Source organism: Sorghum bicolor, chromosome 6 (genome assembly GCF_000003195.3).
Source record: "Sorghum bicolor cultivar BTx623 chromosome 6, Sorghum_bicolor_NCBIv3, whole genome shotgun sequence".
In the NCBI taxonomy this organism is placed as follows: domain Eukaryota; kingdom Viridiplantae; phylum Streptophyta; class Magnoliopsida; order Poales; family Poaceae; genus Sorghum; species Sorghum bicolor.
The window spans coordinates 9,702,564-9,723,634 of record NC_012875.2 but is presented as its reverse complement, the minus strand read 5'-3'; the positions used below and the strand labels follow the sequence as shown (position 1 = coordinate 9,723,634).

The 21,071-nt window shown below is 46.5% G+C and overlaps 1 long non-coding RNA gene across 1 annotated transcript; it reads right to left on the bottom strand.

The window, feature by feature from the left end:
* On the bottom strand, positions 18,346-19,982 carry LOC110436678. Its single transcript, XR_002454510.1, has 2 exons — positions 19,551-19,982; positions 18,346-18,925 (listed from the first exon to the last, which is right to left on the bottom strand). It is a non-coding gene; the product is annotated as an uncharacterized LOC110436678 (long non-coding RNA).

Sequence of the window (21,071 nt, the reverse complement as noted above, 5' to 3'; positions counted from 1 at the left end):
GAGAAGCTGATGCTGGAGCTCATCCTGCCTGGCCTGCATGGCTGCATTGATGGCAGCCTGATCCCTGTCTCGCCTCGCCTGCTCCTCAGCTGCACGGCGCTGGTCTGCTCTCATGCCCTCTAGTATAGCAAGCAGGGCGGGGTCTGACGCACTCGAAGAACCACCTGCCTCGTGGTCATGAGCTCTGGGAGGAAGGTCAGTCACTGGCGGCTGATAGTCGTCGTCTGAACTGTCTGAGGCGAAGTCAAACTCGCCCTCTGCCTCTGCATCGGCAAACGCGCCAATAGCTACGTCCTGCTGCTCCTCTGTCTCTGCAACAGCTACTGTACTGCGGGTGCCCCTAGGAGAAGGTGGGGGCACCGGTCCACGTGAAGCACGAGGAGGAGGTGCACCGCGAAGGTCGTGGTGCGCTCTCAATATCTGCCGGGGGTCGTAGTGGGGAAAAACGGTGTCCGACTCTGTCAACTCCCTCTGCAAGTGAGCTGACAGGGGCAGTGGCCTAGCACGAAGTATAAGCAGGGTGATCCAATGTGCGTAGGGCAACTGACGCCGGCCCCTGAAGCTCTCTGAGATGCTGTCCTCTATCTCTGAGACAATCAGATCCCACAAATCAAACTCTGTCTGGGAGATGAGGTGAGCGACTAACCACTGCTGGATGCGAGTGAAACCGTCTCTGTAGCCTGTCCTGGGGAGAAGGGTCTTCCTCAACACAAAGTCAAGGATCCTGGCTAGGCGTGTCAAGTCTCCCACTGTCCTGCTGGAGCCCTCCCCAAAAGGTGCACGGAAGCATGGAGCCACGAAGTCAACCGGTGGTATCTCGCCACCGTGAGGACGACGAGCGGGATCCACGTTCCCGTAGCACAGCTGGTGAATCCTGGTGGGAGAGGCTCGCAGTCCAAGCACCTGTCTAGCCAACTGTGCGGTCACTCTGTAGTCGATCCCTGCCAGTGCATAGTGGATATAGCTGTGATCTGGAGAAATCCACACTGACGCATAGAACTCTCTGACCCACTGCTCACAATAAGTACCGGGGAGCGCTAGCAGCTCTGGGAGTCCGTTGAGGTAAGTGAAATACTGCCGAATATCTGCCCTGACCACGTTCCCGAGAATCTCTAGGTCAATCACCCTGTGCTCCCTGAACTGTGACTGAGAACGAACCAATGCCTCGTGAATGTCCTCCTGGACGACGGTATAGAAGCGGGCACCGGCTCTAGGATCCCTGGCAGCTGGAAACCAAGACGGAAACGGAACGAACCGCAGCTGTTAGATCTCTCTGGCTGACACAAGGGTGAGATCCCTGTGGATCCTGACTGGCCTCTGGCAGGAAGCTGGAGTGCCTCTAGCCGGAGTGGCACGAGCTGTGGAGGTGGACTGACCGTGCGTACCAGTCCGGGGAGTAGCCTGAGTACGAGCACGAGTCGACCTCCGCAGTGTCTGCTCCTGCTCCTGTCCCTCTGCTGGACCCTCTGCCTGGGTCTCTGTCTCAGTGTCCGGACCCACCTGAGCCGGATCCCTAACCACAAGCCTGACCCTCTGTCCTCCAATCGTCACAGTGCCTGGAGGGGATCCATGGAAAGCCTCTGCCTCAAGCACTGCACGCCTTTGACGCGGCGTAAGATCATCCCCAATCCTCAAAGCACCTGCTCGACCACCTCTCTCTGCTGCCTCTGCTGCTGCTGCCACTGCCTCTGCGACCTCTGCATCTCTGTCACTGGCCTTGCGCTTCTTGGTGGCCAGCTTCTTTCCCTTGTCTTTCTCTGCCGCTGATAGGCGACGAGGAGGATCACCTCCACCATCACCTCCTGGGGAACCTCCTGAGCCAGCTGTTGGACCACTGACATTCTTGGTACGAGCCATTGCAAAACTAACGTCCGACAAACAACTGACTGGCAATGGAGAACAATGTACTGCAGAGAATTGACAGGATAGGGTCTATATAAGCAAATATATTGACTAGAGATGAGATAAACCTATGGATCGTAAGAAAAGATAAGATACGGGCATGAACGGCTTACGATCCACGGACGAGATGCGTTCCGAAAGAGATGACACGATCGGGAACTGCCGGAGAACGCGAAGCTCCTCCCTAAGGTGCTGCACAGGGTTAACGAAGAAGATCGGAGTCAAAAACCCTTTTCTAGTCCGTTGAGACAAAAACTTAAACACCTTAGGGGCAGGAGAATTGAAACTCACCCAAAACCTAAGACTCGCGAGAAAACTTGAATCTGCGCGAGGAAGAGAAAGGGGAAGAACGCGGGGCGGATCTGGGCGCCGGGGAGAACTTCCAAGAGCGCCGGGATCCGGCGAACGGACGGCGGCGGCGGTGGGTTAGGTGGTCTAGGGCACGGGGGCGAACAGCTGCGGACCGGGAAGGAAGAAGAAAACCGCCCGTGAACCCTCTGGGCGCGGGCTTTAAGCGCCCGCCGCGGGGTCACCGGACGCACTTAAAGTGGCACCGGACGCGTCCGGTGACCACCGGACTCATGCGTAGAGAGGTTTGCAAAACGGTATTGCACCGGACGATGGGCACCGGACGCTGGCTTTAGCGTCCGGTGCTTCAGGTCACGCTAGGTGAGCACCGGACGCACCGCACCGGACGCTACAGTGAAACTGTTTCTGCGTCCGGTGAGTGCAGTCTGGCACACTCACCGCACCGGACGCTCAGAGGTAGCGTCCGGTGCATCGTCCGGTGCTCCTCTGAGCACTTTTTCAACTAAGCACCACGTCCGACTTTGACCCAACCAAGTTCCATTTCCAAAAGCACACAATTAAACACAAAATGGAACTGGTATGAGTGACTTCTCTCAAACCCTCAAATTTTCATAAATATTTAGCCATAGGCTTAGTAGTTTTTATGACAATAGTTCGAGAAAATCACCAAGGAGCATCGTATGGCCATAAAGCTAGGGGTTTGAATCATAATGAGCTTTGAATGCTCCCCCTATCTATGGACGAACACAGCGGATGCTCAACGAGTAACCGAAAAGAAACGGTTAACCAACAAGCGTGCATATGAAATGAGTTGTAATGCAATACTTGAAAGTAAACTAAACTTGTCAAGTTTGATCCAAGGTTAAGCTTTTTCACACACTCAAGGGGGGTTATCTTAACCGTGTTAGACAAGCCCTACATGCAAGTTATATTTTTAGTTTTAGTATGCATGATATGCAAAACAAAAGATATTTACAAGATTCAACACACAACTTTTATCTTTTAGCAAAGTTGGACAAGTCAAGCACATTAAGTTCATTTCTCAACATACAGAACCTAGCTTCATCTAGGGGTTTTGTGAAGATATCCGCCAATTGATTTTCCGTTCCCACATTCTCTAGGGATATGTCACCTTTAGCAACGTGATCCCTAAGGAAGTGGTGGCGAATGTCAATATGTTTTGTGCGGGTGTGTTGAACCGGGTTGTTTGCAAGTTTTACGGCACTTTCGTTGTCACACAACAAAGGTACTTTGTCTAGTACTACTCCATAGTCTAGCAAAGTTTGTTTCATGTAGAGTATTTGTGCACAACAAGCACCGGCGGCTATGTATTCCGCCTCGGCCGTTGACAAAGCAACACTATTTTGTTTCTTTGACATCCAAGAGACAAGTGATCTACCTAGGAAATGGCACCCTCCGGATGTGCTTTTTCTATCAATCCGGCACCCGGCATAATCCGAGTCGAAATAGCCTACAAGTTGGAATCTTGCACCTTTGGGATACCACAAGCCTAGGCAAGGTGTGTATTTTAGATACCTAAGAATTCTCTTGACCGCAATCAAGTGAGATTCCATAGGCATTGCTTGATATCTTGCACACATACACACACTAAACATTATGTCGGGCCTAGATGCGGTGAGGTAGAGTAGACTTCCTATCATGGAGCGATAGAGAGTCTTGTCAATAGGGTTACCTCCCTCATCCAAGTCGAGATGCCCATTTGATGCCATGGGAGTCTTGATTGGCTTGCAATCCATCATCTTGAACCTCTTGAGAAGATCTTGAGTGTACTTCTCTTGAGAGATGAAGACCCCTTCCTTCATTTGTTTGACTTGAAATCCTAGGAAGAAGGATACCTCGCCAATCATGGACATCTCAAACTCCTTGGACATCAAATCACCAAATTCCTTGCAAAAATCTTCATTAGTAGAGCCAAAAATAATATCATCAACATAAACTTGGCAAATGAAGATTTCCCCATTCATTTTCTTGGTGAAGAGTGTTGTGTCAACTTTCCCAATCTTGAATCCCTTCTCAATGAGGAAGTCCCTAAGCCTCTCATACCAAGCTCTAGGAGCTTGCTTGAGACCATAGAGTGCCTTGGACAACCGGTAGACATGCTTGGGGTACCTAGGGTCTTCAAAACCGGGGGGTTGCTCAACATAGACAAGCTCATTAATATAACCATTTAAAAAGGCATTTTTCACATCCATTTGAAATAATTTGATATCATGACTTGATGCATATGCAAGTAGGATACGGATTGCTTCAAGTCTTGCCACCGGTGCAAAAGTTTCACCGAAGTCAAGACCTTCCACTTGTGAAAAGCCTTTTGCCACAAGTCTTGCCTTGTTGCGCACCACTTTGCCTTGATCATCCTTCTTGTTCCGGAAGACCCACTTTGTTCCAATCACTCTTGCATCTTTGGGCCGCTCTTCAAGTGTCCATACTTGGTTGCGAGAGAAGTTGTTCAACTCCTCTTGCATGGCCATGATCCAATCCGCATCACGAAGAGCTTCCTCTATGGTCTTTGGTTCATCTTCAAGAGACACAAAAGCGTGATGTTCAATAAATAAAGCATGTCTAGAACGAGTAGTTACACCACGTGATGGACTCCCGATGATGAGGTCTTCAGAGTGATCTTGGAGGAGATGTGATGTTCTTCTTGGTGCCACTTGAGGGGTTGGTTGGGGAGCATCAACATCTTGTGCTTGTGCCACCGCTTGCTCATGAGTGACTTGGGTGTCTTCATGAGCATCTCTCACATCCTTGTCTTCATCTTGTGGACCTTGTGAGGTGGATGGTGGCTCAATGACTTGCACATCATCATCATCTTCTTTAGGCTTGATGTCTCCCACCGGCATGTTCTTCACGGCATCCCTCAATGGTTCACCACCTACATCATCAAGATTATCACTTGCTCCTTGGGAGCCATTAGTTTCATCAAATTCAACATCAAATGTTTCTTCAACCATGTTTGTGGCATGGTTAAAGACCCTATATGCTTTGGACTTTGATGAATAGCCAACCAAGTAGCCAATGTCACATCTTCTTTGGAACTTTCCCAAGTGTTGGCGCTTCTTGTAGATGTAGCACTTGCACCCAAACACTCTAAAGAATGAGACATCGGGCTTCTTCCCATTGAGCAACTCATATGGTGTCTTCTCTAGGAACTTATGTGGAAAGAGCCGGTTTGAAGCATAGCATGCCGTGTTGATTGCCTCGGCCCACATCTTCTCCGAAGTGTTGTACTCATCTAGCATTGTTCTTGCCAAGGTGATCAATGTCCGGTTCTTTCTTTCTACAACCCCATTTTGTTGTGGTGTGTATGTTGAGGAGAACTCATGCTTGATTCCCACTTCATCACAATATTCTTCAATGTTGGTGTTGTCAAACTCTTTGCCATTGTCACTTCTAATTTTCTTGATCTTCACATCAAATTGATTTTGGGCATTTTTTGCAAACTTCTTGAATATTGATGCAACTTTGGCCTTGTCTTGCAAGAAGAATGTCCAAGTGTACCTGGAGAAATCATCAACTATGACCAAACAATATTTGTTGCCTCCAAGACTAGCATATGTGGTTGGTCCAAACAAATCCATGTGAAGTAGCTCAAGCACTCTTGAAGTAGAGAGATAGGCTTTGGTTGGATGAGTGTTTGCAAGTTGTTTGCCCGCTTGACATGCACTACAAAGCTTGTCTTTTTCAAATGTCACATCCTTCAAGCCTCTAATCAATTCTTTCTTCATCAACTTCTTGAGTGTGCCCATTCCAACATGTGCTAGCCTTCTATGCCACAACCACCCAAGAGAGGTCTTGGTGAATAAGCAAGTCTTGACATTAACTTCATTGGATGAGAAGTCAACCACATATAAGTTGTTGTGCCGGAAGCCTTTGAATATCACTTCATTGTCATCTTCCTTGGTCACAATTACTTCCTTCTTCTTGAATAGGCATTCAAATCCAAGATCACATAATTGTCCAACCGAGAGCAAATTGAAACTTAAAGATTGCACATAGAGCACATTGGTGATGGAGTTGTCATTTGATATAGCAACCTTTCCTAGTCCCTTGACTTTCCCTTTTGAATTGTCACCAAATGTGATATTCTCTTGGTTGTCAACATCTTCATCAAGAGAGGTGAACATCCGGGGATCTCCGGTCATATGTTGAGTGCAACCACTATCAATTACCCAATATGATCCACCGGTCTTGTAGTTCACCTACACACAAGAGATCAAGCTTGAGATTTAGGGACCCACATTTGTTTAGGGCCCTTGACCTTCTCTACTAGTTGCTTTGGCACCCAAATCTTCTTTGGCCTTTGCTTGTTTGGTGGCCCCATGAAGCTAACCTTGACTTTGCCACACTTGTCTTTTCTTACAATGTAATGAGCATTGAAGGCAAATGGTCTTGCATGCTTGGGCAAGGGTGGTGGTAGTGGTGCCTTACACTCATGAGCAAAGTGTCCTTCTTGACCACACTCAAAACATCTTTTTGGCTTTGGCTTGCTTGCTTGATCATGAGTGACTAGAGACTTGATGAGCTTTGTTTGATGAGCCTTATAGCCAATCCCACTCTTGTCCATCTTCATGATGGTGTTCATGAAAAGCTCACTTTGAAGGTCCTTCCCTTTTGTGAACTTTGCTAACCCCAAGGTTAGGTGTTCCTTCTCTTTCTTGAGCTTGTTGTTCTCTTGAGTTAGCTTCTTGATGATTGGGTCATTGTTGCTAGCTAACTCATCCAAGATGAATGTCTCATCTTCTTCTTGCTTGTCATACATCAAACCAAGCTTGAGATATTGATTTTCTTCTTTGAGTCACTTGTTCTCATATGCAAGTTTCTTGTCTTGATCAAGTGACTCAATCACAATGGTGTTGTGCTTGGATTGGTCTTGCAACTCTTTCTTGAGCATGACAATTTCATCCTTGAGCTTGATAGTGTCCTCATAACTCTCGGCCACTACCACTTTCTTGCCCTTGCAATCAACACATTTGCTTGTGCTCTCCACAAGTAAGTCATCACAAGATGTGGCTACATCAAGCTTAGCAACATTGTTAGTAGCAACATGTGTTTCATCAATTGCAAGTTCATAAGCAATCTCAAGGTTGTCATAGTTTGCTTTTAGAGTTGTTAGTTCTTCTTTCATTGCTCTATATCTAGTGATAAGCTCATCATGAACACTCTCAAGTTTATCATGTTTTTCTTTGAGCTCTTTTAGAGAGAGTTTGAGCTCCTTGAGCTTAGTGGTCATGATCTCATTTTGTTCTCTAAGCTCATCACTAGAGTTAAGCTTTGCTAGAAGTGTATCATTTTCAAGTTCAAGCTTTTCATTTTCACTTCTAGTCTTTCTTATGACTTTTGTGTATTTGTTTAGCAATTTTACAAGTTCATCATAAGAAGGTGATTCATATTCACTATCACTTTCACTACTCTCATCCTCACTTTGTACCTTCCGGTCACCTTTGGCCATAAGGCATAGGTGTGTAGAGGATGTAGATGGTGGTGGAGATGATAGTGATGGAGCATCGATGGCGATAGCGGCAACCTTCTCATCATCACTTTCATTGCCGGAGGAGTCACCACTTGAGCTTTCAATGTCGGTGAGCCAATTACCAACAATATAAGCCTTGCCATTTTTCTTCTTGTAGTGCTCCTTCTTCTTGCCACCTTTCTTCTTGTATTGCTTCTTGTCATTTTTCTCATCATCACTTGAGTCATCTTGCTCTTTGTTCTTCTTCTTGTACTTGTCCTTCTTGGGCTTTGGACATTGATGAGCATGATGACCAAGCTCACCACAATTGTAGAAATCCATCTCGGAGATGGGCTTCCTCTTGCTACTTGTGAAGAACTTCTTCTTCTTGGAGTCAAAGTTGACTCCATTCTTGTTGAGCTTCTTCAACATCTTGGTGGTTCTTCTCACCAAGAGGGCAATAGATGCATCATCATCACTTGAAGTTGATGACTCAACTTCAATCTTCTTGGCTTTGCCCTTGTGAGAAGCTTTGAGAGCCAAGTCCTTCTTTTCTTTCTTGGCCGATGAGGAGCCATCTTGAGGGTTCATGTGCATGTACATCTCATGAGCATTGATCTTCCCCAATATGGTGGTTGGTGTAGCGGTGGAAAGATCGCCTTGATGAAGCACGGTTACTATGTGCCCATATTTCTCAATGGGAAGCACACATAGTATCTTCCTTGCAACATCCGCCGTACTCATTTGTGTAAGCCCAAGTCCATTTAGCTCCTCCACAATGACATTCAAGCGAGAATACATTTCATTAGCATTTTCTTTAGGAAGCATTTCAAATGTATTAAGCTTGTTCATCACTAGGTGATAGCGTTCCTCGCGTTCACTCTTAGTTCCCTCATGGAGCTCACAAAGTTCCTTCCAAAGTTCATTGGCGGTTTTGTGGTTCCGAACACGGTTGAACACTTCTTTGCAAAGACCTCTAAAGATGTGGTTTTTGGCCTTTGCATTCCACTTCTCGTTTTCTTGCTCTTGTGGAGTAAGAGCGGTGGCTCTTTCCGGAGGGGCAAACCCTTCGGTCGCGGCTTTTAGGCACTTTACATCGCATGCCTCAAGGTATGACTCCATCCGTATTTTCCAATACGGGAAGTCATCCCCATCGAACATGGGTGGCGGTCCATCCCCGTTAGACATCTTTCTCTAGGCGGTGAAGCCTAAATAATGAGCACTAGGCTCTGATACCAATTGAAAGGATCAAGATGCCCAAGAGGGGGGGTGAATTGGGCTTCTCTAAAAATTTAAGCAACCTATAAGCTCCAATTCAACCCCTTGTGCCTAGTGTGACTTAGAGAGCTACCGGATAAAAAGTTTTGCAACCTAGTTCCAATCCTATTCTAGCATGGCAATTCTAAGAATGTAAAAACACAAGGTAAATGCTAGAAAGTAAAGGAGTAGTGGAAGAAAGTGCTCGGCGATGTTTTGCCGAGGTATCGGAGAGTCGCCACTCTCCACTAGTCCTCGTTGGAGCACCCGCGCAAGGGTCTTGCTCCCCCTTGGTCCGCGCAAGGACCAAGTGCTCTCTATGGGCTGATTCTTCGACACTCCGTCGCGGTGAATCGCCCAAAACCGCTTACAAGCTTGACACGAGCCACCCACAAGAACTCCGGGTGGTCTTCGTGCCTCCAATCACCACGAACCGTCTAGGTGATGGCGATCACCAAGAGTAACAAGCAAAGAACTCTCACTTGACCCAAACAAGGCACTAGAGAGTGGTGGATGCACACTTGACTCTTGGAACTCACTAGAGGAGGATTCTCTCAAGAATTCACTCAAAACTCAATCCTCTCTAGGCTCTTTGCAACTCTCTTGCTCCACAACAAGTTTCTCTGATGTTCAAATGGGCAAGAGAGCTCTCATGGACGAGGTGGAGGAGTATAAATACTATCCACCAAGTCCAAAGGTCGGCCAACCGTTTTCCACTGAAAACGGGGTCACCGGACGCACATTATGTTGCACCGGACGCACTGCACTGAGCGTCCGGTGCTTCATAACGGCTACCTGCTCTTTTCTCTGACAGGTCACTGGACGCTAACTCTCAGCGTCCGGTGCACCGTCCGGTGCTCGGGGAAACTTTACATGCTCCCTGCGCATGGGACCGGACGCTACCCGGTGCGTCCGGTGCTAGCGTCCGATGCTCAGGGGAACTTTGCAAGCTCCCTGGGTAAGGGACCGGACGCTACCCGGTGCGTCCGGTGCTAGCGTCCGGTGCCTAACCCTAAGCACGGCACTGTTCTAACGGCTAAGGACCTCACCGGACGCACTCACAGAGCGTCCAGTGCAGCGTCCGGTGCCCCTTTGGGCACCCAAACTTCGTCGAAACACGATCGCTTCAACACGAAGTTTGTTCCTCTCGATCTAAGGACTATCTCTGAGCTGCCTAGTGCTAGGTTTACCAAGTGTGCACCACACCTAAACCTAATGCCTTGCCTAAGTCAAGCTACTAGATCAAAGCCCCTCTTAATAGTACGGTCAAAGGAAAACAAAGTCCTAAACTACTCTAAGTGCCCTTCTTCACCATATGGCACTTAGACCTAGTCTATTCTTGACGATGTCCTTCCATCCTTTGAAAACCGAAAACGATTTCCACTATTAAGTTGGCATGTACGTCCCTGTCCATCGAGTACCTATTTACCATGACCTTACCTATGACTTTGTCGCTGCAAAACACACGTTAGTCATAGTAATCAATAATGTCATTAATCACCGAAATCACTAGGGGCCTAGATGCTCTTTCACTCGCCTTTCGCGCTGCAGTCTTCTCTTCTGAGTCCTGGTCAATCCCTCCGGACACTAGGGAGGAAGTTGCTGCTGCCTTACCGATGGGCGATGATTCTCCCTTGACTCTACCCGATAAGTCTTGGCATCCCGGCAGAAGATGAACTCATCGGGAACTCGTGCATTAGCCATCTCTTCGAGTTCTTCCTGGTCCCTGGGAAAATATTGAACACGATCGCCAAGCCTGTCGTGCACGCTGAGCCTGCCCCCCAGCCGATCGTGAACGGACGCTCTTCCTCTAATCGGCCCATTAGATCGCCGATTGTCGTCGTGATAGCGCCGATCGGATCTATCATACCGATCATAACTGTTGCACTCAGGGCAATTCCTGACAGTGGGAAGCTTGATATTTTCCTCCCAACAGTGAATGAAGAACGGGCAATTCCAGTGATCCCTATGCCGATTCCATTCCTATCGGTACCGATCTTCACGTTGCTGCCAAGTCTCCCGAGTCCTCCTGTGAGTTATCACAATACCAGACCGGGGAGGCCTTCCTGAGTGAGCTCCCTCCTGGACCAAGCCTTTTCCTTTGGCATCGGCAGTAGTGATCTGATGCTGAGGATCTACCGATGCACTTCTTTCAGCTGCTTCCGACGTCAAGACTTTGGCCTTTCCCTTAGCATCCAACATGTTCGTCAGGAAAGGATGTTGATCGATCTTCATCGGCTTCTGGGTTATGGAACTGTCAAATTTGATTCTCCCAGACTCTATAGCCGATTGCAGCTGCTGTCTGAAAACCTTGCACTCATTAGTGTCATGAGAAGTTGCATTGTGCCACTTGCAATATTTCATCCTCTTTAATTCTTCAGCCGATGGGATCACGTGATTCGGAGACAGCTTGATCTGACCTTCCTAAAGTAGAAAGTCAAATATCCTGTCGGCCTTAGCGGTGTCAAACGCGAACTTCTCTGGTTCTTTATGTCCAAAAGGACAAGACATCGGCTTCTTATTTTTCACCCACTCTGCCAAGCCGATGACTGGTTCTTCATCAGAGTCTGAGCTTGCCGCTTCATCCACAAATGATACCTTTTTATTCCATGCTCTCTTGGGTTCAAACGGCTTGATATCTTGATCAGAGATTCTCTGCACCAGGTGACTTAAGCTTTCAAACTCCTGAGATGCATATTTATCCCTTATGTGCGGCAACAAACCCTGGAAAGCCAAATCGGCTAGCTGCCGATCATCTAGAACCAGGCTATAGCATTTGTTCTTGACTTCTCGTATCCTCTGCACAAAACTTTCAACCGATTCATCATTGCGTTGCCTCAATTTAACCAAATTGGTAATCTTCTTCTCATGGACCCCAGAAAAGAAGTACTTGTGGAACTATTTCTCCAGATCGGCCCAGGTGATTACTGAGTTGGGAGGTAATGATATAAACCAAGTGAAAGCCGATCCCGACAATGATGATGAGAATAAACGAACCCTTAACTCGTCCCTATTACCAGCTTCCCCGCATTGAATGATGAACCTGTTGACGTGCTCCATGGTTGACGTGTCGTCCTGCCCAGAAAACTTAGTAAAATCCGGCACCTTGTATCGATTCGGAAGCGGGATCAAATCATATGCGGGAGGATACGGTGTCCAATAAGAGTAAGTGTTGACTCTGGGTTTTATCCCGAATTGGTCTCTCATTATTTCAGCAATCTTATCGGCCCAATAAGCATCGACATCTTGCCGATGAGGCGGTTGCGGATCCGGCACCTGCTGGTAAGCTTCCACGTGTCTGTGCGGCGCACGATCTGCATGAAACATTGGGTTAATCATCTGGCCCCCAATCTACGGACCACCAAGCTGTTGCCTGCCAATCTGCTGTCCGCCGACCTGCTGCCCAAGATTCATTGGCTGGTTAGGCATCCCCTGATTCTGGAACTCGGGATAGATCTGTCCTTGCTGGAACCCTGTAGTCTGATGACTCGGTTGGGGCGTTTGCGGAAAGACTTGCTGCCCAAACCATCCACTGTTAGCATTCATCGGCATAGGCCCTGCCGATGACTGGTAATTGGGCATTATCATTGAATTGACATACCCTGGTTGAGTCATAGACCTCTGTTGCATCAGCATTGAGTCTGCCGATGCGTTAGGCATCTGGAATGTCGGAGCTTGAGAATTCCCAGTGTAAGGTCTTGCAGTAGTAGTTGTAGCATACTGGGGACTCTGATTCATCGGCATGCTTGGAGGTGCCGATGCCATAGGAGTCTTGCCTCTCACATCAGTCGTCTGCGACGTACCCGGCGTTAAATCTGGAGGCATGCCATAACCCCACCAGTTAGGAGGAGGAGTCAATCCTGACATTGCCGATGCCAACAGATCTGTAGCGAGTTTAATCTGCCCATCTGAAGTCGGTGGATTGGTCGTCATCGGCGTAGATCGTGCATTAGTGACTCCTAACGTGCTTGGCGGAACAGGAATTTCCGTGCCCGCAGCGGCCGTAGCAGCCGATGGAGCTGTGACCACCGGTGATCCTGGCTGATGAAGAGAGGGACCCACGTAATCTGGTGGCAATTGTCCTTCCTTGAAGGTTCTGGCCACGGCATTGAAAACCGTATTGGACAGCACACCAGCTTGGTTGATCAAAGCACGGTTGATAGCACTATCAACCATCTCTTGAAGTTTACCAGGATTGGCTTCAAAAGTAACCTGCCGAGGCATCGGCAGTGCATCCTTCTGGATTACTTCACCGCTCATGTTTATGCTGAAGGATCTTAGGCACTGCTGCTTGTAATCCTCCATGGCTTTAGCAATAGCTTGCTTCTGCTCATCCTTGAGATTGGCTTCCGTCACGGGGATGACGTTCTCTTGATCAAACTCAGAAGTCGACATGTTGATCTTGATCTTGAATCGGTCCCACTGGGCGTGCCAAAAGATGTGTTGGTGCAAAAGCTGATCTGCAAACACAAAGGGCTAATACCCGATTTAAACGTTAAGGCGTGCCAGCCGATTTGACCTTACTATCGGCAAAGGTGGTAACTCGAATACTTTGGTCCCGACAACAGCGATGCGCCCGGATGTCACGGCCAAGAGGTATTCACACGGAACTTGAGAACACGCCGAGCTTAAGTCGACGAATTCCTAAGAACTCATAGAAAAAAAAGGAAAAAGTATGACGAAGTCGTCGAAATAGTAGATGCTGGAATATGAGTAAAAATTGGTGTTTGATTGATTGATCGATTCTTCATTATAAAGCCCTAGGGTCTACATTTATACCCTGCTCGAAGAGCTACAATCAGACACGACTAGAATTCGAATTCCAAATTTAAACAGAATCCGTGTACAAAACAACTTAAATAACTAAGGAAAACATAAAACTATCCTCCCGTGACAAACTAGAACACCCTCAGGAGCCGATCGGCAACTTCTAGGCTCTTCCTCCGCATCATCGGCAGACTCCCTTGTCATAACCATCGGCACAAACACATCATCACCTAGGGACTTGGTCACGCTTAACCATCCTTCCATCGGCAACCATCTTCATCGGCAACTCACCCTGTAGATCAAGCACTACCGTCTCATCTTGCCGATCTATATTTTACCGATCATGGACACGTGCCCAAAAACGGTGTCAACACCACTACTCTTAAGTGTTTGGACCCTTACATGCCACTACGGTTACCTTTTGGGCCAACTACAGCTAACAGGAGCTCATAATGTCCCTTTTGCCCTTTTACATGTGGGCCCCGCATGTCAGCCTTACTCATCTTCCAGCTTCCCCCACTCTCTCTGAGTCATGTGCCTCACACCTCGCTGGCGTCGCTTGCCCGCCTGACCACCTGCCATAGCCTCCATGCATGAGCAAGCTCTAGCCCTCCCTCCTCTACCTGCTCCCCTTGCCACAAACACCATGCCCGTGGCAGCTGCTCCCCTTTGCCTTTGCACATTGGTACCCAACACGTCGCAGGCCCTACCAAGGCGCTTTGCCCTACCTTTGCAGTCGGCATGAGCAGGGCTCAGTTGTAGAGGTGTGTCATGGCCACCATGTCCCGCCATGCTAATGCCGCCGATGCACTAAGCCAGCCACCGGCGCCCGCGGTCGACCCGCCCCGGGCTGCCTCCGGCATGTCCGTGTTGTGCATAGTCACATGACACCACACCGGTCGAGCCACAACGCTCGTCATGCCTAGTTGAGATGAGTTGCAGCCGCGAGCGAGAAAGCTGGGATGTCATGTAAGTGTCCAAGGAACACAGGCACATGAGATGGGAGCCCACGCTAGCACTCGTCGTGCCAAATTGAGCAGAGCCGCATTCTCAAGAAGGGCAGGTGTGGGGGTATAAACCCCTATACCCTCATGGGCCTATATGGGCCGCACAATCAGAGGTGGCTCAGCCCACAGGATGAAGACGTGTGGCGCACGACTGGTCGCGTGCACCGCAAGGCTATAAGATATTGTACCAAATAGGATACTTTGCTTGTAACTCTGTCCCTTGATATATAAGGAGGGGCAGGGGTCCCCTAGAGGACAGGTCATAAACACATTATCTCAACATAATTCAATACAATCAGACGCAGGACGTAGGTATTACGCCCACACGGCGGCCGAACCTGGATAAAAAACTTGTCTGTGTCTTGCGTCACCATCGAGTTCGTAGCTTGCGCACCGTCTACCGATAAACTACTACCGTAGGTATACCCCAAGGTAGACTGCCGACTAGCTTTCGTCGACAGTGGCGCGCCAGGTAGGAGGTGTGCGTACAGCTTCTCAGGCGAACCAGATGGAAAATTTATTCATCAACATCAACCACAGTGACTCGCTTCCGGCGGCAAGCATCTTTGGGCAGCACGTTACAGCGTGAAGATCTTGATTGACATGTCATTGGGCCTTGGTGGCGGCGTACCAAGGAGCAACTCGACCCTTGCTGATCGGATCTGATCCCTTCATGTCTAGCTAGCTTGTCTATAACACGATCCAAACTGGTTCTTGATCGACGGCATCCAACCAAATTAAGGAAGGGCAACGTACACCTTGAGCCGTGCAAGATAATCACCAGTATTGGTGACATGGATGAAGCTTACATGGACTGTCATACCATGTATGCATCAAATCGGAGGTTTTCATCAGAATCAAGGGGCGATGCAAAGCTAACTTATTATCATCTGATCCTGCGATGCGATGAAGCCACAAGATCCAATTTATATGCAAGACTAAGCAGTATCAAGCATGCACGACGACGAGGTGCACCATACGTGTGAGATTGGGTCTCTAGTCGAATTTGACTCCAACTTTGAGCTGATGCAGACTCTGAGTTTGACTCCGACATCAAATAGATCACAAGGCATGTTCGGCTCTGCAAGCCAGCCATCTCCAACATAAGCATATATGTCAAGCAAGCGGCCGGTGACAGGATTCCGTCACGATGAGCAGCGGACCGTGGTCACGATCACGAATATATACATATATACATATCAGCATCATGCATGCATGGAGATCACAAGCGCAAATACGATCGTCGGCCTGTTGACAATGGCAACTTCTACGACTTTGATACATATTCATCCAAGCTGTCGAGTAAACCATTGAGCCCCATCTAAAGCTGAACGTTATGCAAACTATCGAGGAAGGGACCCATCTGAGCTCTCAAATGATCCTCCGAGCTACCTAGCAAGCTGCTCGGCCTACTTAATCAGACTACTGCCACATCGCAACAATGATCGCCGCGAAGAACGGCGCTATGATAACCGCGACCACTGTCATGACAACAAGTCAAAAAACTCGAGGGCCAAACAATTTTGTCACCACCGACCAGACTTTCGTCCAAAGATAAGTACACTTCTAATATTTTATTTATTTATGGCATAATATTTTTAATATTATTATCCTTCAAAACAACTTTTTGGTTGACCAGTTTTTTCTCCTATACAAGTTTTCCAGAGCCGGCACTGTCTCCGACTCCTCCCTACACGTGCATGAGATCCGCCATCTGCGTTCCGGGTAAAAAAACTTGTCTGTGTCTTGCGTCACCATCGAGTTCGTAGCTTGCGCACCGTCTACCGATAAACTACTACCGTGGGTATACCCCAAGGTAGACTGCCGACTAGCTTTCGTCGACAGCAGGCCGGCATGAAAATCGTGCAGATATCGAAGATGCACAGGATGGCCACCCACGAGTGTGCCCTGGCCGGTCCTCCTCGAGTGAGTCCACGGCCACCCACCGGTGCACCTTGGTCAGTCCTTCTCCACTATCGAGACCTCCCCTAACCAGAATTTGGCTGTAGGACACTCCCCAAGGGGCCCTTGCTCTATGGTAAAGGAGTGGTGTGTGGTCAAGAAGAAGGCTGTCGTGTGGGTTCCACCAGTAAGAGGGGTAAAATGGACATTTCAAGATCCTATTAGCTTAACTGTAGTGGCATGTAGTGGTGAAAAAAATTAGAGTAGTGGCTCATCTGATATTGTAACTTTTCTGGTGGCTTAGAGAGAATTGAGAACTTTTATAATGGCTCACAGACAATTCTCTCAAGAAAATTGACTGCCATTTGACATGCACCAAATTAAGATTCCCATGAGGTGATTGTGACAACCAGGGCTATAGTAGTGTTACGTTTGGGATAGGCCCAGAGTCTCATGTAGGAGTATATAAGCCAATCTACTCAAGACAAAGGACAAAGGCCCTCATTTCTTGCATTTTACTCTTTGCCAAACAGAGAAGTGACACTGCATTAAGAATATCTTGGTCTTTTCTTTGCAAACACTCAGACAATTCATTTGTCTATCCAAGAATGTTAAGTATCAGATGAGCATTGAAAATGAAATCAAATGACTCAAACACTCCAGCCATTGTATGTATTTTTGGCCAATCACCCCTTTGTGAAGTATATTGTCCAAGAGATATGAGTACATCACGAATTGAGGGATACATAGCAATCATATTGACCATAGTTTTATAATGAGAGCCCCACCGGGTATCACTAGGTCTAGGGCAACATCATCTCTTGATTTAACCCAATTCCAGATTCTAGGATACCACACACAAGTGCTTTCATGACATTATCATATTAGTGATGTCGAAGAATTCCATGACGCTTACAAGAACTACCAACAATATTTAGCAAGAGAGATACTCGGTCAAAAAAACCACACACAATCACCATTATCTTTGGCAATAGCAACAAGAACCAATTGGAGTTGATGTGCAAAACATTGAACATAATAAGCAGATGGTTATTCTTTTATGATCAAGGTTTTCAGCCCTTTAATCTCTCCTTTCATGTTACTAGCCCCATCATAGCCTTGCCCACAGATTTGAGTTATAGTCAAACCATGACTAACTAGTAAAGATTAAATTGGTTCCTTAAGTGATGAAGAAGTAGTATCATCTACATGAATAATTCCAAGAAACCGCTCACATGGCTTGCCTAATTTATCAACATAACATAAGCAAAGGGCTAGTTGTTCTTTTATGAGAGACATCACTAGACTCATCAGCTAAAATTGTAAAATGATCATCACCAATTTCCTGAATGATTTGATCTCTAGTCTCTATTGCACAACAATGAATAATTTATTTTATACGTCTAGGCTAGTAAATGTGCAATTACCTAGAGCGTTCTTTAAAACAAACCTGGCCACTTCTTTATTAGTTGCAGCAAGCCACTTTAAAAGCTCAATGAAGTTCCCTCTATTGTTAGACTCTTCACTTTCATCATGCCCACTAAATGCTAATCCTTGATGCAAAAGAAACCTCAAACATCTAAGTGGATAAGTCAACCTGATCTTGTAGAGACGACGCTCCTCACTATCCACCTTCACAATTTTATCAGCAATCGCTCCATGTGGAGTCATAAATAAATTATATCTTTCTTAAGCTGCATTATGAGCACTTGTCACACCACCCACATGTAAATCAAGTGCATTATTTCTATTTCAATTTCTCCAACCACCTTCAACAAATGCTAATTTCTTACTTTTTCTCCTTCCAAACAAGTAGCACACAAAGCAAAATGCTGCTTCATTCTTGACATTATATTCAATCCAAGGAAATTTATAAAACCATATGGAATGAATTGCCAATCCCTATTACCAATTTTTCTACTTTCAAATTCATGTGCATAAGGTTAGAATGGGCCTTTAATAATATTTGATCGTCGAACTGCACTTGATCATTGATGGGATAATTTGCAATGTGTTGTCTTTCCACCGGATCAAGTGGAAGCCGACTAATATCATAAATTGGTTCTTTGTGGGCAACCGGAGGTGGACTTGGAGGCATTGGGGTTGGAGTTACATTTTCTTCAACCACTCTATCTTGATTTGGTGCATCTTCTTGTTCTTCAATTTGATTTGTCCCATCTTGTTCTTTAATTTGCTCTCCTGGAACAGTTACAGCCGCGGATGCAGATTGAGAATAAGCCTTCTTCTTTGATTCATATTTTTGGAAAAAGGAGACAATATTACCAATCCTCTTAATTTTTCAACAAATCTGCAAGAAAAGTAAACAATCCAAATTTTAATGATATAGTATTTCAATTAATAATTCCAGTAGTAAAATAGAATCTTAAGATTGCTTAAGATGGAATAAGAACTAATTTATTTTTGTAAACCGTAAGCATCTCCAACAGTTTCCTAAACGAACTTACTATTTCTTGTTTATTTGGCAAAACTAGAAAATAGTCACTCCAACAGTTTGGTAAATGGGTTGCTATCTTTTGGCAACTTGCTATCCAGCAGCACCGCGCGCCCATATTTGTTAACTTGCTATCCAGCAGATTAGTTGATTTATTGTTGTTTGTGGGTCTTCTTTTGAAGTTTATCATGTCCAATTGACAAACTGTTGGAGACAGAAAAAAATTTAACTTGCCATATGTTTTAGCAACTTGCCAAATCACAAGATTTGACAAGTAAGTTTTACCAAACTATCTGCTTTGTGCTTTTGCAAGTTGTGAGTTGTCGTGAGCCCGTGAAGTTAACTGAAAGCTGTCGTAGCTATCGTCCTGTACTCCTGTTTAAGGCTTAATCAATTCATATATAGATAGAAAAAGAAATAGTACTAAACCTAGATAAAGGAAGGATATCAAATCATATACATGTTGTCATGCGTTGCTCACCTGCTAGCGTGCTACTCGGACGTCCGGCCGGATGCGGCGCGGCGGCTGTGGGCTGTGGCGAAGCACTGCAGAGACCATCCAGGCATCGTGTGAGAAGAGACTATTAGAGAATAATTGGTGGATAACTCAACTCAATTTCCATTAATTATTTGGAGAGATATATATAGAGATTACATGGGATATGAAGAGGTGTGAAACTGAAATAAGATCTTTAGGATACTAAAACTAATGTAAACACATAATATGCTAACAGAGACGTGGCTAGTTCGACTCATGAAGGGATGACTACAGCCTTTGCGCGGAGCGTCATATACAAGCTAACAGGAAGACAAGCCATAGCCTAGTAGCTGAGTTCGTGGCTGAAAAATGAATCGCTAATGGAGTTTGGGCCGAAACTTAGGGTGGCTCACGGCCCACAGGGACCACCCTTAGCTCCGCTAGTGACAAAGGGGTATATATATATATACAACAAGAACCACGACTATTTTTGTGTGGATGTCTCTCATTGCCCAATTTTAGTTCTACTCTCAAATTTCTGCTAAGATCATTAGAGCATCTCCAACAGTTTTGCATTTAGGGTTTGTATTCTTGTAGTTTGCCAAAATTATCAAAATGAGGTATCCAACAGTTTTGCATTTGTGTTTTGCAATTCAGGCAACTTGGCAATTGAGGGAGGGAACTTGGCAAAAATGCAAGGCCGCGAGCCGCTTGACAAACGCCAATCGGGCACTCCTCCCGCGCTACTCCCGCGCGTGGGGGACTATTCGCGCCGTATATAGTCCGTCTGGTACTTTGTCGCGACAGAAACTTCCTCCTCTGTGCCGCCGTTCTGTGCCACAAGGGTTCACGTCGTCGTTCTTTGGTGAAGTCGATCGCGCCGCCCTTCTGTGCGCAAGACATCGCAAGGTACTCCATATATAATCTTTTTCGGTTTCCATCGTTCATACCAGGGTTCTACGGGAACGGGGTGGGTGGCTGTGTGTTTGGCGATGAGCATCGCGGTGCGGCCGTAGCTTGTTCCGTTCTGTTGGGTCCACAATTTTGGTTTTTGCTAAGTCAATTATGCCAAACACTTGGAGACGGCCTTTTTTCCACTTGCCATATCGTTTTGGGAGTTGGCAAACTATAACAAATAACAAATAAAAAATGCCAAACTGTTGGAGATGCTCTAAGCTTATCTCAATTTATACTAGTACAAAAAAGCTCTACGCTGGCGATGGACCATAATTTTTACAAGTGGTTTGAATTAAAGAACGCTTGTGGAAAGAAATTGGCTTGCCCAACTCAAAAACTGCGTGTGAAAATCAATTTTCACTTGTGATTTTCCTAAAAAACTGCCAGTAAAAATGGTGCATTTCCACTGGCGGTTTCTTAAGAAAATCACCAGTGAAAATTGATTTTCACAGGTGTAGAAATCATGTATTTCTATAAGCCACAAATCATGTATTACTCAACGATGAAACACTGTAAGCAGGGCTTGAATCTGCTATTGTGCCTTAGTGGCTCTATGAGACAGAAGTC